The sequence below is a fragment of the Canis lupus genome, chromosome 22 (assembly GCF_048164855.1).
Source record: "Canis lupus baileyi chromosome 22, mCanLup2.hap1, whole genome shotgun sequence".
Taxonomy (NCBI): Eukaryota; Metazoa; Chordata; class Mammalia; order Carnivora; family Canidae; genus Canis; species Canis lupus.
The window spans coordinates 35521201-35538606 of record NC_132859.1 but is presented as its reverse complement, the minus strand read 5'-3'; the positions used below and the strand labels follow the sequence as shown (position 1 = coordinate 35538606).

The following is a 17406-nucleotide window of genomic DNA, read 5'->3' as shown; positions in this document are numbered from 1 at the left end:
AATTCTGGATTCCCTTCCAAGCTCACATAGTTTTGGGCAGAATTCAGCTCTGTGATTGTAGGATTGAGGTCCCTGGTTTCTTGCAGGTTGTCCTCCAGAGACCAGAGGGTATAGCCACAGTCCTGGCTGTGTGGCTCTCACAGATATTATCTTATTTGGTTTGGGCTTCTTTGACAAAGTACTATAGCCTGTGTGGCTTATAAACAACAGAAATTACTCAAGTTCTCAAGCCTGGAAGTCTAAAATCAGGATGCCAGCCTAGTTGGATAAAGACCCTCTTCCAGTGTTGCAGATTGCTACCTTCTCCTTATGTCCCCACATGATGTAAAGAGAGCAAGGCTCTCTAATATCTTCTCATAAGGGTGCTAATCCCATTCATGAAGGCTCATTCATGATCATTAGATCATGATCACCCTCATACTCTAATTATTTCCCAAAGACTCTACCTCAAAATATGATTACAATAAGGATGAGATTTCAACCTATGAATTTTGGAGATAGGGGCAACAAATAGTTCATGACAGAGACCCTTTCACAACGCGGCACTTTACTTCTTCAAAGCCCACAGAAGAATCTCTCTGTCCAGTCTGTCATACGAAATGTGACATAATCATGAGATTGACTGTCTCATCACCTTTGCCATATTCTCTTGGCCAGAAGCAAGTCACAGGCTCTACTTGCACTCCAAGAGGTTGATATAAGGGTATAACTCATTGATGGTCTTCTTAGAATTTTGCTTTCCACGCAAGAGAAAGTTCAGAGGTGAGCAGAAGTTCCAAGGTGGTGTAGAACTAAAAGTGACAGAATGTCCACACCATGTGAACTCAGGACTAATCTGGCCTCATGGGTCTCAGCCTGAGGAACTATTAACAAATAGCTCTGCCCCCTGAAATATGTAATATAATTAGTTTAGGGTAAGGCCTGGGCATCACCTTTTCAAAATTTTGCCACGTGATTCAAATGTGTTTAGTGCTGAGAAATGCTGATTTAGCCCAACTACTTTATTTTACAGATGAGGAACTTGAAGCCCAGGAAAGCTGTGCCTTCTGAAGTATATATGACCCATTAGTGGTAAAGGCAGGATTAGACTCAGGTTTCCTAGTTATGTCATGTCTTCCTAACCCCGGACAAGATATAACATCTTGTGGAAATTGTCTGATTTGTTGTGTGGGCCTTGAAAGGCAAAAAGGTTTTGAATTATAGTAGATTTGACCAAAGCCACCATAAATTCTCTCTTGTTATGCCACCAACTTCTTAGTACCAATATGGATTTCAGAGAAGGAGCTTTCTGTCACCAGCTTCAAGAGAGAAAACATAAAATTCACTTATTTTTGAAAAGTTGGTATAAAACAATTCCTGGTGTTTGGTGAAATGTATCTTCCATTGTGGCTGAAATCATAAATTATTTGATCCTTATGTAGGATGTTCATTTTCTGACAGGGATGAAATGGGTACCCAGACTGTGTTATTTAGAAAGGCGGCTGTGGGGGTGTCTGGGTTGGCTCAATTGGTTAAGTGTCTGACTCTTTTTTTTTAATTTTTTATATTTATTTATTTATTTATTTATTTATTTATTTATTTATTTTTTATTTATTTTTTTTTTAAGTGTCTGACTCTTGATTTCAGCTGGGGTTGTGATCTTGGGGTTGTGGGATGGAGCCCCGTGTCAGGCTCATCACAGAATCTGCCTGAGATTCTCTACCTCTCCCTTTTTATCTGACCCTCCCTCTACTTTCTTTTTCTCAAATAAACAAATAAACAAATAAATAAATACAATCTTAAAAAAAAAAACAAAATCTGTGTTCTTTTGGCAATATGTTATAGATCTGAAAGAGAAACCCATAACACTTGATGGACTTAGGTCCTGGTTTAGTGGTCAGTGGGTCAGGCCTTTTTCTGGATTTGGTCATGCCTATTTTTAAATGAATTCTTCACTCTGCCTTGCCATTCACCATCTCTTCTATTAACAACTCTTGTCTTTCAGCTGTAATATTCTCTGAGCTTGGGGAATAAAATCTCAGTCAGTAGAGAAAGGAAAGGGACAGACCCCTGCAGAATGAGGAACCTGTTATAATCTTCTGCTCCTTATTTGGCTTTGACAGCACATATCTCCATTTTAAGAAACATTAGAGCCACCAAAGCCCTGGACATGAGCTCCTTCTGGCTCTCAGGCTCATCAAGAGTTATCTGTTCCCTTATTTAACCAGGAAAGTCTTACTGCGTTGTATCAGACAAAGATAATGGGAACCAGAGGGAGTCTGGCACTAGCTTCAAACTATTCCAGGTCAGTGAGAGGGAAGGATATAGCCTGATCTTTTTGCCATTTCCTCACTGGACTAGCCTAGTACTGAAGGTCAGGACCTAGACCAAATGATCCCCTAAGGCTTTCCAGATGGCTATGACAAGGTTGGATATGCATCCAAAATTTCCCATTGAGAAGCCCAAGGATGTGATCATGCATTCAAGATGAACATAACCATACTGAGTTTAATCTAGAGTAAGGAAAAGTATGTTAACTTGTTTTGATTGAAAACTCCTCTAGCTAAGCTGAAACATATCTGCAATTTCTGTAGAGACCTAAATATAAAATTAAAATAGCATGTAATCATGATAATCACCGTGGAAAGACAGCATGAGTTCCCAGAAGCCTAAGGGCAATAGCAATTAATGCTCCTGCAATTTATGCAGGATTTTTTAAAGTGGCAATTTGCTTTCCTCTTCCTTAAGATAAATTGTTACCAGTGACAGAGAAATGCAGCCCTTACTCTAAAGAGACACGTGGCTGCAGCTGTCTGAAGCCAGTTCATAAAACCAGCTCTCTGGACTGATAAGGCACTAGTCATTGGAGGCTACTTCTCAGAAGACTGGGAAATGTACAAATGCCACAGTCTTTCTTCCTATCTATCTTGTAACTAGCATTGCCCTGGATATCTCATTTTATCATGAATCATAAGAACACAAATGACTTGGGTGGCATCACTTACCATTTTCCCGCCTTTAGACTGTTATACAGAAATTCTTCAAGGTAGAAGAAAACTAGTCTCATTTGATGACCATATAACAAGGAATTCCATAACCTTTTGATATTACTGATTGGTCAACAATAATATTAACAATAACAACTACATCTTACACAAGAGTAAAATATTTAGCAAACAAGAAATACTTGATAAATTTTGGCAGTTGTGGTTTGGTGATTGCTGATGGTGATGACAGTGATAGTAACCATCATATAACGATGACTTCTTCTTCTGTATTTCAGATTCTTTATTTTACCTATTTTTTCTCATTTCACCTTTATAACAAGCTTACCAGATAAGTATCATTGTCCTAATTTTATAAGGAATGAAGGTAAGGCTAGGGAAGTACAAGTAACATGCCCAAAGTCATTCAGTTAATGAGTGGAAGTGGCCAGATTTGGATCCATGTTTGTAGACTTTTTTGTCCATTATCTATTACTTTCATTTACTTTTCAGAAGCAATTTCAATTAGTAGTCTCTTCCATCATTCTGTTCAGTTCTTGATTACCCTAGGGTCCATTATCAAAGGCTAATTTTTTTCAGCATTTTCATCTGAACTTACTCCAAATTCTGTTACCCTTTCTCATGTCCCTGTGAAGGCACCAGTCACTGTTATAAAACGATCTTTGAGGGATCCCTGGGTGGCGCAGCAGTTTAGCACCTGCCTTTGGCCCAGGGCGCGATCCTGGAGACCTGGGATCGAATCCCACGTCGGGCTCCCGGTGCATGGAGCCTGCTTCTCCCTCTGCCTATGTCTCTGCCTCTCTCTCTCTCTCTCTCTCTGTGACTATCATTAAAAAAAAAATTAAAAAAAATTAAAACGATCTTTGAGGTTCTGTGACTTTGAACCCCAAGGTTAGGTTTCTGTCTCTTGGCTAACAGGTGCCTCAAATGGGAGTATGAGCCTTTGGCTCTCATGACCTTTGGTCCTGTCAAGAATCCCTTCTCATGCAACCTGTGATACTCTGACTTTCATTTATACTGCTGGGCAGTTCCAAAGTAGAGCAACAGGCAAGAGAAAGATAGGTAGGATGGTTTTAGATTTCTTCTAACCTAATGTCATAAGTCTGTGATCACCCTCTATCTTGGATGCAAAGAAGGATCCTTACTGATGTCACAGTGGTTAGCATTCTAGAAGGACTGTGCATTCATGGCTGTCCCATATCTATGTTTTCATGGAAGTATGGATGGACTCTTTCCCAGGTGGCTTGAATCTCCTTTCTTCTCTGGGCTGTAGAGTAACTAATGTAACTCCAATCCTACACTTTTTCATCCTTCGTTTGTTTTTCTCATGGGTGACATTGACTTTCTCTTTCTCCTTTTTCTCTCATGTTTCTAACTTTTTAATGATGTTTCTAACTCCATTCATTTTTTTACTAATTACCTAAACAAATATTAATCAAGAGGTCTTATTTGCCACATATAAAGTTATCTGCGGAAGGAATCAATATAAATGCCATGGTCCCAGACCTCAGGAGTTTACTTCTAATGACGGAAGGTAGTGTGACAAAGGCTATAGAAACACAGAGAAAAGATGCTCTAAGGCAAAGAGCCATGAATCTGGGAAGGCTATAGGAAGAGACAATGCTGGAGCTGATGCTCTGAGCAATGAGACCTAAGATTTATGATTTTCGTTGATCCAAAGAGATCCACTCTTCATCTGCCCTTTTATTTTCACAAAATTTGGAAGGAAGATTCAATCCAAGTCCAATGACAGCTTAGAGGCTGTCCTGGAAGGGACCACATTATGTCTAAGTAGGCATGAATGCTCTTATAGGACAAGGGGAAGAGTTAACTGACTTGAAAGCATACTATGTAAGGAGCCACAATGTGACAAGCCCAAGTTTGTGATGTCATCATGAATTGGGAACTTAGATACACCAGAACTAACCAAAGTTTGATTTCCCATACAGAAAACACTCTTTCCCCTGTATATTAGGTGGTGTAAGGAAAATAGCTTTGGATTGGGAACCAAGAGAGTTGAGTCCTAGTCCTTGGACAAACCATACGATTTGTTTGGCCTGACATTTCTTGGCTAAACAGGTGAGAAAACCCCTGAAACTCCTAATAGTTGTTATATGCTATGAATTTATAATTTAATTCATCAATGATATGAAATGAAAAGCAGACAAATCATGGCATGGAAAGGTTTGTGAAGTGAGGAATATTGAGCTACACTATTTACTTTGAACTCCAAATTATCATTGAATATATAAAGATACAAATAAAGAATCTTGGAACCCCAAGAAGCAATATAGACAGTGACAAGAGAACCTTGGTAACTGGTAACTATATTACCAATGTATAAAACTACCCCACTAAAGCCAATGAGGGGAAAATGTGCCAACCTAAGTATCTTTGGAAATGAGTTGAGTTTGTAAGACTAAAGAAAGAAAAAAACTACCCTATTTTTTCATGGAGATTCAGGCTAACAATAATGATATTGTCATACAATTACAATACATACAATATTAGAATAGAAGAATTAATTAAATGGATAGCAGATAGCAGGGGCTAGTTCTTTCATTATTGGAATGAGAGGTTCCAGATAAGCAAGAAGAGGAGGCTAGAATGATCCATATAACAATGGATTAGAGTTGGGAGCATCAGTATGAACTTATGTTTAGCTTCATATAGATACAGATTTTCACATACATAGATATTTATAGATATGTGTATATACATGAATTAGTATAAACACATTTTTTTTGTTCAGTCAGTTTAAAGGACTCATAGAACAAAATTAACACTCCAATAGAATTAACACTCCAATAACAATAAACACACAAGAACCCAGACCTTGGTTTCTAACACTGTTCTCCAAAACAATGAACTAGGGCTATTTGGAGAAATGACTGATTCTATGGGCTTGGAGAGGAGATATACAAGATGAGCTTGGATCATCTTGCAGCATTAGAAAGTAGGAAAGGACTCAAAAAAAAAAAAAAAAAAAGGAAGAAGATACACATATACAGTAACGGGGACATGCCAAAGGGAAAGAAAAGCCAACTAAAAGAGCTCCCAATGGCCAAAATGGGACAACTTGCAGGGAAAAAAATAGAGTGATATTAGACTTTAACTGAGAGTACAAAATAAGTATATATGATTCCAAATGACATAAATTAATTATTGAATAGATTAATAAATAGGTAAGAATTGACAATTCTCCCTCACACGGAATTTCAAATATTTTATGTAGAGCTCCACCTCAAGGAACTAGAGCATAAATCCTTACTCCTTAAATGTAGGCTGCCTAAAGGGACTTTTTTCCAAAATGTACAGCATGCAAAGGGGCGGAAAGAGTAATTTAATTGTGAAGACACCTGACAAACACTACCTTAGCCAGATGGTCAAGGCCAATTCAACATCAATGGTTAAAAATCACATTGCTAGTTTGTATGCTTGATGGGGTTTGATGAAATTAGCATTTTGTCTGTCTGATCTTCTTTTCAGTGGCCCATGAAAATACTTACTATGGGGCAGCCCTGGCGGCCCAGCGCTTTAGTGCTGCCTTCAGCCCAGCCCAGGGTGTGATCCTGGGGACCCAGAATCAAGTGCTGCATCAAGCTCCCTGCATGGAGCCTGCATGGAGCTTCTTCCTTTGCCTGTGTCTCTGCCTCTCTCTGTCTCTCTGTCTCTCATGAATAAATAAATAAAATCTTTAAAAAATACTATGATAAAAATATCAGACAAATTCTAATAATGGAGTTTCCTACAAAATATTGGACCAGAATTCCTTAAGAGTCTCAAGATCATCTAAACAAAGTCTGAGAAATGACCACCACCAACAGGACCCTAAAGGGATATAATATAAATGTAATGTGGAGCTTTGAACAGAAAAAGACTGTGAGGTAAAAACCAAGGAAATGTAACTAAACTATGAGCTTTAGTGAATTATAGTATGTCACTGTTGGTTCATCATTTGAAAAAAGTGTCATATTCATATAAGATGTTAATAATAGGAGAAAGTAATGTGAGGGAAATTGGAACTCTACTATATTCTTAATTTTTCTGTAATCTAAACCAGTTCTAAGAAATATTCTATTAAAAAGAAAAATATGTATAAGAAAAAATACAAGAATATCTCTCATCTCCCTACTCATGGTATAACAGAGCTCCACTGTTCCCTGGCACCTGACATGTTTCAGGGTATAGGAAAAGAAATGTCCACCACTCTAGTTGGAGGGGTACCATGGGGTGGGCAGGTTATTTTCAACCAGTTATATAAGTGAGCGCAGTGATGGTAGGTGAGAGAGACAAAATGCTCAAATGTGAAAACAGATAGACTTCAGTGTTGGACCAAGATGTTTCTGGGCTGCCAAGAGTACCTGGGACAGAGGGTACCAAGCTGCAATTACCCTTGTAGGCAGATGGCTTTTTTGTTATGAAAATAACCACATTCATTCTTCAGTCTCATTGCAAGAGAATGAGGTTGGGTAAAGGATGTATTGCTCTAAATCTTTTCAAATCTCTATTAATTGAATTTCTGATTAGCACACATATTATTCATAATGAGGATCTAGGGAGCAGCTGCAAACACAGCTCGGTTTAATATTCTGTTCCCATGATATTTCCATGTAGGTGGGGCAGTTGGACAGTCATGGAAACAAGCACTGGCGTATGTGCCCTCATCCTGATTGCAATTTGTATCAAGTAATGAGATTAATGACCATTTAGCAGAAGGTTTAACATAAATCACAGCGTGTATACTTTCTCAGTTTGCTTCTCATGTATATCTTCATTTGCAGAGTAAACAAATATATTTTCTTCCGGTAATACTTAGAATCATAAGATAGCAGATTCTATGAGAAAATTGAGGCCTAGAGAAGTGATATGACTTTATTAATATCATACAATAGCATGTGAGTTAGTACTTTGCTGTTTAAAGTGTGATGTGAATCATCTGCAGAACAGGAGCATCAACATCACCTGCCTGTTAAAAATGCAGGGTTTTAGGCCCAATCTCAGACCTACAGCATCAGAAATTTGCATTTTAACAAGCTTCTGTGGTGATTCACATGCAAATAAAGTATAAGACTGCTAGTTTAGAATCTACAATTGTTTCCACTAGATCTTTACATAGTATATGACACTTTGGGCTGCAAGTAATAGCATAAAATATAAATAACATATATAAACAGGGTTATCATAGTTTCCTATAGTGCAAAATCAGAAAAAGGTGATCCCATAATTGATTTCACCAATGACTAAAATTCTTTGTCATCCATCCATTCCATTATTTTTTGTGTTGGATTTGTTGCCTCATTGATATAAAATGGCTGCCATAGCTCATACAGCTGAATCCCAAACACTGGAGTGGGAGAGAGGATGGAAGAAGGAGCCAGAAAACTTTTCCTTACACATTGATCTTACTGTCTGGTGGAAAATCTTTTCCAGATGCCATGGTGTACTTTTCCTTGGGTCTTCTTGGCCAAGTTTTGGTCACATGATCATGCTCTAGCTGGAAGAGAAGCTCAGACAATCTCACCAGGTTTGACAGTGGAAGTTGGTCTCTGCCAATAAAGAAGACAGGTAGGAAATGTGACCAACAGAGTCTGCCCCAACCATGCTGCCTTAAGTTAATGCTGAATATAGACAATCATGGAGTATTCAAGATCTATTTCATTATTACATTCTTTTGGATTAAGGCTTCTCCATGATTAGATACTTAGATCAGAGGATTAGATAGAAGCCTCCTGGACTGCTACTATGTCAAACACTCTACTTTTGTAACCAAATGTAATTCACAACCCCCATTTCTTTATCTTCCCCTAGCTCTACTGGAAGGCTAAAATATCACTTTGATTTGCTATAGTTATGTGACAAACCTCTGCTTAATAAGATGTATGCCGAATTTACTGAGAACAATTTTTTCTTTCATCACAAGGAGAAGGCTTTTGATACTTCCCCCGAACTTCTGACCTAGAATGTGAATGTGATGACTGAAGCAGCAGCATCCATCTTGCAACCTTGTGGATGAAAGCCACACCTAAAGTTAGTGGACTTGGAAAGAGAAGAAAATTGAAACCTTGATGAAATCATAAAACCACTATTGTGACTGTGCTGGCAATTTTGGAGCTGCTTATTACATGGTAAAAAAAATCTTAATTACTTAAGTCAGTATTGATTGGATTTATGATTACATGCTACAGAAAGCAATCCAAACTGGTACAAGTATGTGTCAATGTTCTCTCTTTTTTAAAGATTTTATTTATCTATTCATGAGAGACACAGAAAGAGAGGCAGAGACATAAGCAGAGGGAGGAGAAGCAGGCTCCATGCAGGAAGCCCGATGTGGGACTTGATCCTGGGACTCCAGGATCATGACCTGAGCCAAAGGCAGATGCTCAACTGCTGAGCCACCCAGGCATCTCAATATTCTCTTAAGGATAACTAATTTTCCTAGAATACTTTGTGGGGGATTATTGTGTCAGAACAATTTTTATGTAATAGGCATCCTCAAAGAAATTATTATAATCGCTTTTATTTTTCCATCTGCAATATTGATGGACACAAGAGACACACAAAAGTGTGAAGCAGGGCACTTTTCCAAGAGGGTTTTGATGTTGCTGTAACAGTTTCACAATTTTGTTTCTCTTCCTGGAGCTTTTTGTATCTGACATTCTCATCTTGTTGACTAAACACTTACTCCAAGCTGAAGCAATGAATTCCTCCACCTTCAAATGGACTATTAAATGATGCTGCCCAAGACTATGGGGTCTTGTTTACATATTTTTCTCCTTTGCATGATTTAGGATGTATCTTTTTCCTTGGAATGTGTAAGATTCCCTTCTCCTTTATTCTTTCTGGGCTCTATTTTAAGGAGGAGAGGTCTTTGTCAAAGACCATGGCTATTGTCCTGTCTTTCGATATTCCCTTCATTTTCTCTCCTACCATTCTCTGCAGTCCTATGAAGAGCAAGACCAAGTATTATTTACTTGCAAATCTGAGTAAGGCTCTCTAAAGAAAGTAGAAGTTCAGGTTCCTGGTGGGATAGAGTCTCTTTGTTCTGACTGGCAGTGGAGAGAGAATCCTGGTAAGAACTGATTTATTGTGCATAACAGAGTAAGGAAAATTTGGAACTCTAAGGGAATATGGGAAGAACATATGTGAACAGCTAAGTCAAGAAGAAGAGAGTGACCAATAAATGACGAGATACTCTAAGACATTATCCCTCTGTAGCAAACTGTATTTTCCAAAAATAACCACAAAATCATTTCTTGTCCCACATGTTTTTTTAGAATTTTGCCACTCTCCTGTTAAGTGGGGGTTGTCTGTGTCTTCCCCTTAAAACTGGTGGGATATTGTGACTTCTCTGGCAAAATAATATAAGAGTTCTGGTGGGTAACTTTAAGGTCAGGTTAGAAATGTGATATAGCTTCTGTCTATTTCTGTGTTTTGGGACAACTTACATTGGAGCCTGGAACTGCTATTTAGGAAGTCTAGCTGCCATTAAGCACAAATGCTTTAAGGCCATGTGGTTAGACCACAAAGAAAGTGACCATCATGAGGAGCTCCAGATGTTCCAGTCCAGGCACAAGACATATGAGTGAAGCCTACAGATGGCTCCCACCTCAGCTTCTGAATCCACCCACACAAAGGGCCAAATGAGAACCACCCAACTGAGTCTATCTCCAGTTAACACTGTAACCATAAGAGGCAATAATATAATAATAATAATAATAATAATAATAATAATAATAATAATAAAATATGTGATTACTATTTTACATCACTAAATTTTGGGGTAGTTTATTTCAGGCAGGCCTGGAACATATTTCTTGTGATTCTTGAATTATAGTAAAGTCTCATATACTCAGAAAATGCTTGCTATAAGTGAACAGGTATATAAGGTATATAAGAGGAAGGACAGGATACATTGCCTTCATGTTGATGTTTGTCATTAGGATAAACCAGAGATAGCATACTCACATAGAGGAACAGGAGAGATCAAGCCAATAATAAACTTGGTGCAGAAATCATGTGCAATGTGTATCTTTTGCAGGTCCTGGGACTGGGGATTCATCCAAAGGGCTGAGTCTACCCATTTAACTTCTAGGTTATGTCTGATGGCCACTTAGACAAATTTCATGTGAGGTGTGCATAAAATCTACTTCATGATTTTCAGTGCTTCTGCATCATTGAAAGCTCTAAACAGCTTCCCTAGATACTCTTTTTGTCTCCCCCAGTATTAAATCAAAGCAAGATTGTTTGAATGTCTGGGTTTGGGGTGGCCTCTTGAAATATATTGATCTGAGGTAGACTAATCAGCCAGTTGAATTTTAATATCCAGGATGAGGCTTAAATAAAGGGCCTCATGTGATAAGCCGATGCCTTCTCTATATAGCTATGGTTTATTTACTACTTACTATGCTCTAGGCACTATACTAAGATCTTTAGGTGTATTATATTATTTAATCCTCAGTACAACTATAATAAAATATCTTTTAGACATAACCTATAATTGGTAACATGATAATTTATGTAAAATACATGTCAAATATAACATTATATATGTATACACAATATCTATATCTTGAAATAAATACTTGCATTGAAACCTGCAAGGTTAACATATATTTTTAAATTTTAATATTTTTTTCTGACTTAGATTACTAAATAAAATGTGTCCTGTGAAAAGTTTAAATCAAAATCACACTTAAGGGCAGCCCCAGTGGTGCAGTGGTTTAGCGCCGCCTGCAGCCCAGGGCGTGATCCTGGAGACCCTGCATCGAGTCCCACGTTGGGCTCCCTGCATGGAGTCCGCTTCTCCATCTGCCTGTGTCTATGCCTCTCTCTCTCTCTCTCTCTGTGTGTGTCTCTATGAATAAATAAATAAAATAAAAAAAATAAAATCACACTTAAAATAAACAGAGATATATGTTAAAAGTGCCTAGGTGTTGAAAAACAAATGATAACAGTCACAATGCATTCTAAACAAAAGTGTTCCTCCTGGAGGAAGATCTCTGTCTCATAAAAGGCATTAGTTGAGATTATAATGAGAAGGGACAACAGGTATTTGAAGACCTATTTATTTATTTATTTTTAAATTTAAAAAATGTATTTTTAATTTTATTTTGTAAATATTTTATTGATTGATTGATTGATTTAGAGCATGTGTGTGAGAGTGAGCAGGGGGAGGAGCAGAGGGAAAGGAGAAGAATCTCCAGCCAACTCCTGCTCCGATGGCAGAGTACAGAGCCTGACTCAGAGCTTGATACCAAGACCCTGAGACTATGACCTGTGGTGAAATCAAGAATAGGAAGCTCAACTGACTGAGCCATGCAGGCACCATGAAGACCTGCCTCTTTAAATAAGTCTTTAGAGATATAATCTGCTAGTCAGGTTAAGACAAAATAGTGAGGAGGAAACCAGCCATTTCAAATGAGTAGACTTGAACTTTTGCCTGTCTGCAATTACTAAGTGTGTATCTTTGGTTAAACTACTTAACCAATCTTAGCCTCATTTAGCCCACTTACCTTACTGAAGGTAGATGTTTTTGCAGGTGTTTAGTTGGGAGCTAGTTGATCTTAGCTTGACAAGACCTGGGTCATTTTCATGACTATAACTCATTTTCTGGCTTTCTAACTCAAAATCTTCAGCAAGTTTCTTTTTCAGAAAGAAAAAAGGGCATTTTTTTTAAAAAAAGATTTTATTTATTGGTTTGAGAGAGAAAGAGAGAGTGAGCAAGTGCACAAGCTGGGGGAGGGTCAGAGGGAGAGGAAGAAGGAGACCTCTTGTGCTGAGCAGGGAGCCCAACTTGGGGCTCGATCCAAGGACTCTGGTTTCATGACCTTAGCAGAAGGCAGACGCTTAACTGACTGAGCCACCCAGGTGCCCCAGGGCATCTTTTTCTCTTATAATTGCTTTTTCAATATACATTCATCTTGAGGCAGATTATTTAGGATGTCTTGATTTATTAAAATTGTATCCTGAGATACATTGAATTTGTGGCACCAATGCTTCTCTTCTCTCCCTGAACAACTGGGACCATCAGTGCCATCCATCCATGTTGTTTGGAATGTGACTGCAGTTCTGCTCACCAAGGAGAGGGGTGTATTTCCCCATTCCTTGATTCTAGGTTCAGCCATGTGACTTGCTTTGGGTCAGCGGCATGTTAGCAGTACTGATTCAAGTGGAAGCTTGACAAAGCACTTAAACAATTGAGTTTACACCTCTGAATTTCTGCCCTTGACATGAGATGGAGAGACATGTCCTTGCCTAGACAAGCCTATTGGGCCCATGAGGAGAATGAGAGACATGAAATAAGGGCCACTCCCAGCCAACCTCAGCTAGAATCAGCAACACCTAGCCAATGCAAAAACTCAAGAGAAATAACAAATAATTGTTCTTTTAAGCCAACCAATTTTGGGGTGGTTTATAACATACTATTACAGAACTGATGCATTTCTTCTTAATTTTATAAATCCATCCCAGTTTGGATAATATATTCTCACACTGGCCATGAAGGACTCCCTGGCAGGGGTTTTCTCCTTTACCTTTCTATTAGCATCTTCTGGTTTCTTGGCATAGTATCTTCAGATAGATCTTAAAACTAAGCATGACATTTGGTCACTTGCTTTACTAATAATTTATGCATGTTTTCTAGACTCAAGTCTATGAAAGGGACTGCAAAATTTATGGAGGTTATAATTGTATCTAGTGAATTTTTCAAATGAAATTTTCCAGAAGGGTAATTGGAAATAGAAGGGACATTTTCATTTGAAAATCACCAGTATTTGCATATCTGGGAGCTGCTGCTGACCCTAGAGAGGACAATCAACAACGAACAGGTCTTAAGTACTTTTATCAAGTTGTCTTATTTCTAATCAGCTATTATTTTTCCAATACATTATTCATTGTTTTAATGTTTATAGTTTGGGAAAAGCCAGCAAGGAGGAAGCAGATATGCATGCACATTTTTGGACATATCTTCTGCATATCTTCCTTCTCCCTAGGAATTGTCTGTTTTATCTTTTTATATAAATAAAATATTTTGGGGAGGCAGAAAGGCACATTTGGAAGGCAATATATCATTTCAGATAAACTCCAGATGTGAATTGATAGTGCTCTTTATTTTGGTAGAAAATAGCCTGCAAAATTTCCTCACACTATTTTGAGCTGATGTGAGCTATGTTCTGTTTTGACAGGCAGGCATTTACCCAGTGTTTGTTTCTAGTCACTGGAGACATATTCAGCTTTAGGGAACTGTTAAATTTACAGGTGAATTGGGTAACTTGCTTTCTTGTGTTCTGATCTTTGATGTACCTTCAAATGGGGGTGAAGTATGTATTTTTTATACAGTACCAATGTTTATGACGCACCCATACATGACTGAGCACTGCCTGAATATACATTAATTTAATAGGTGAATTGCCAAAGGTATAAATAGGAAAATTTTCCATAAAATTGAAGGACCAGAAAGAACCCTGAAAACATTCTGGTTCGTTATTTCCTAAAGTATAGATAAATATCACTGGGGCCACAGCAAATGTTCTTCTGTGACATCTGAGACAACTGGAGTTGGTTCCTGAATAAGGCATTAAATGCCATTAAATCACCTATTGAATAGTGTTCCCTTTGCAATACCATAAAATCATTCTGATAATGGTAGGTAGAAAGTTTCAGGTTGAGGCCAGTGTTTACCCTTCTGAAATGCTTATCAACCTCCATTTTCATGAAAAGAGAGGAAACATTATGTAGCTAGGGCCTAATGCCATTGTTCACTTCTCTTTGTATTTATTTCTATAAATACTTTCTGTTGGTGGCAAATAACAATGGTGGTTCCTTACAGGTATCACTTGGAAATAGCAAAAGTCATGAAGGTGGCACATATGACTAAAAATCAGGAAATATCCATCTTGTCCCACACATATGAAAAGTTTGCTGCCCAAGTCAGAGGAACGCATTTTTCATGACAATACATTCTGCAGTGGAAACTTAGGGTGATCCTAGGGAGTCGGTGTAATTTATGGGGAATAATATGAATGTTTACACTCAGACTAGCTTGGGTTAGATCCCAGCTCTTCTACTTGTGACATGGACAAGTTGATTAACCATCTATGCTCTCATTTTCTCATCTAGAACATGATGACAATAATATCAAACTCACTCTCAGGAGGATTCATTAAGACAATGTGAATAAACTCCCATTATAGTGTGAATGCTTGAGCTGGTCCACAGTAGCTTTGGCATGTACCTCTGCTTTGGCGTGTACCTTCCTGTGATTGGTGCATGTCGGTATTCTTTGAGTTTTATGAATTGAATATACAAAGCCATCTTTCTCACAGGAGACACCATTAAGCTGACTAGTTTCCAAGTCAGAAATATGTTTGACATAAGTCCCCCGCATTCAGATTTACAGGTTTGCTATGATGGAGTAGGAACTGACTGGTTGTTGGTGGGACAGCCCTTGTTTTTCAAAGTGTTTCTCCCACATGCCAGGTCCTGTTGCACATACTTTATATCATCTTCATAATGTTGGTTTACTCAATGAGTTTAGGTACCTTGCCCCAGTTCCTACAAGAAGTAAATAAATGGCAGAGGCAAGGCTTGATACACTTTAGATGAGAAATGGATAATCTATGTATAACAAGCAGACTATCTGTTATTATAGACTAATATATAAAGTGCTCTCAATTTCGTAGGAAGCCATACAGTGTAGTGGTTAAGAGAATGATGTACTGCCTGGGTGGACAATGTGGTTCCACCACTTCTCAGCTAGGTGACTTTGGGTGTTAATAAAGGTCAGTTTCCTCTCTGAAATGAGAATACTAATAGTATGCCGCTGATGAATTATTTTGAGGATTAAATGAGAAAATCCCTATAAGCATGATGAGCTTGGCATGTAAGAAGATATATTACAAATTAGCTATTAATGTAATGAAGTTGTCAGTACAAGTAGTTAGGTGCCCAACCCATGGAGGGTGATAAATAAATGATATGGGGCAGATCTAGTCTCTCAAATACCCAAGACTCTTGATTTATTTCATTCTCATCAGGTAGATATTCAGCTGTGACTTTTCACTTACTCGTATACTGGTGCAGATTTTAATAAAATAGGTGTGTGTGTGTGTGTGTGTGTGTGTGTGTGTGTGTATGAGAGAGAGAGAGAGAGAGACAGAGAAAATGGAGGGTAGAAACAATTCAGGTAGTCATTTGCGTAAGAAGCCATAAGCTTCCAGCTCATTTAATAAATAATGCAATTGTATGACTCACATGTAGAAAACTCTTGAACTCCCAAGTGTTCAGAGAAGAATCTAAGTTTTTAAAACACTTACATATACATAACAGTCATGGACATGATGTTTTGGTGAACTGTATGAATGAATACATTTTTGTATATGACTTTATTCCCACCTGACTGCTTGTGGGCACATAAAACACTTGTAGAAGGAGGCTAGCACAATTTCTTGCATGGCTTCCTGCCACTCTGTCCCTCTGTTTGTCAGCTATGTCTAGTTGCCCTGGACGTATTTTGGGACAATTATCTCCCAGCTCAGATAGTGTCCTGTCTGCAGTGTCCTCAGATAGTATCCTGTCCTGTCCTGGCAGCTGAATTTTTTTTAAAGATTTTTAAATTTATTTGAAAGAGAGTGAAACAGAGCAAGAGTGGGGGTAAGGGCAGAGGCAGAGGGAGAAGCAGACTCCCTACCTATCAGGGAGCCTTATGGGGGCTCAATCCCAGGACCCTGGGATCATGACCTAAGCCAAAGGTAGACGCTTAACCAACTAAACCATCCAGGAGCCTCTGCTCTATGAATTTTTAAAAGGACACTAAAAGTTTGTTCAATTATTTCCTTTTGATACAAAAGCTTATGTCAATATTCTGGAATATCCTACATCTGTGGCCTGAAACTTTAGCTTTATCAGAATCACAGGCTTGTTAAATATAGACTGCTGGGACCACTCTGGGTTTCTGATTCAGTAAGCTATGGGTGGGACCTAAGAATTTACATTTCTAACCAGTTCCTAGGTGATAATGATGATGTTGGTCTAAAGATCACACTAAAATTTTAGACATTTCAACTTAAGATGATGTTCAAATATATTATGCCTCTTGAATCATACTGAATACCGTAAAGACTGGCTCTTCATCCAGAAAGAGAAAGTGTAGTCATGCCAGATGGGTTCAGATGATATTTCTGCCTCCAGCTTTCTATTTTGTGGGAAAGCTATTTCTCTACAGCCTACCCCCAACTCTAAATTATGATTATTTCAGTGGTTCTGATAGCGATGAAGCTGGTCTATGGAATATGCAGATTTTATGAAGTTCAAGTTCACAAATCAAAGTCCAAATTTATTTTTATTTTCCACCATTTCTTTTAAACTTATTCAGAGGAGATAACTTTATTTCTAAGTAAAAACTCTGGTAGCACTTTGACTT

At 38.1% G+C, this 17406-nt stretch overlaps 2 long non-coding RNA genes across 4 annotated transcripts in view; one reads left to right on the top strand and one right to left on the bottom strand.

The window, feature by feature from the left end:
• The window catches only part of LOC140614134 (uncharacterized), a 67379-nt gene extending 58351 nt beyond the window's left edge, over positions 1-9028 (bottom strand). The window contains exons 1-2 of the long non-coding RNA XR_012015022.1: positions 8849-9028; positions 8381-8533 (exon numbers count right to left, since the gene is read on the bottom strand). This is a non-coding gene — a long non-coding RNA (uncharacterized lncRNA). The remainder of the gene's footprint in view (positions 1-8380; positions 8534-8848) is intronic.
• Positions 4147-17406, top strand: part of LOC140614133 (uncharacterized) — a 70066-nt gene continuing 56806 nt past the window's right edge. The window contains exons 1-4 of one of the 3 annotated variants that reach the window (XR_012015020.1): positions 4147-4223; positions 4934-5063; positions 8418-8552; positions 8908-9112. This is a non-coding gene — a long non-coding RNA (uncharacterized lncRNA). Of the gene's footprint in view, positions 4224-4896; positions 5064-8417; positions 8553-8907; positions 9113-17406 lie in introns of those variants that run through there. The other 2 variants (XR_012015021.1, XR_012015019.1) reach the window with 2 other exon arrangements.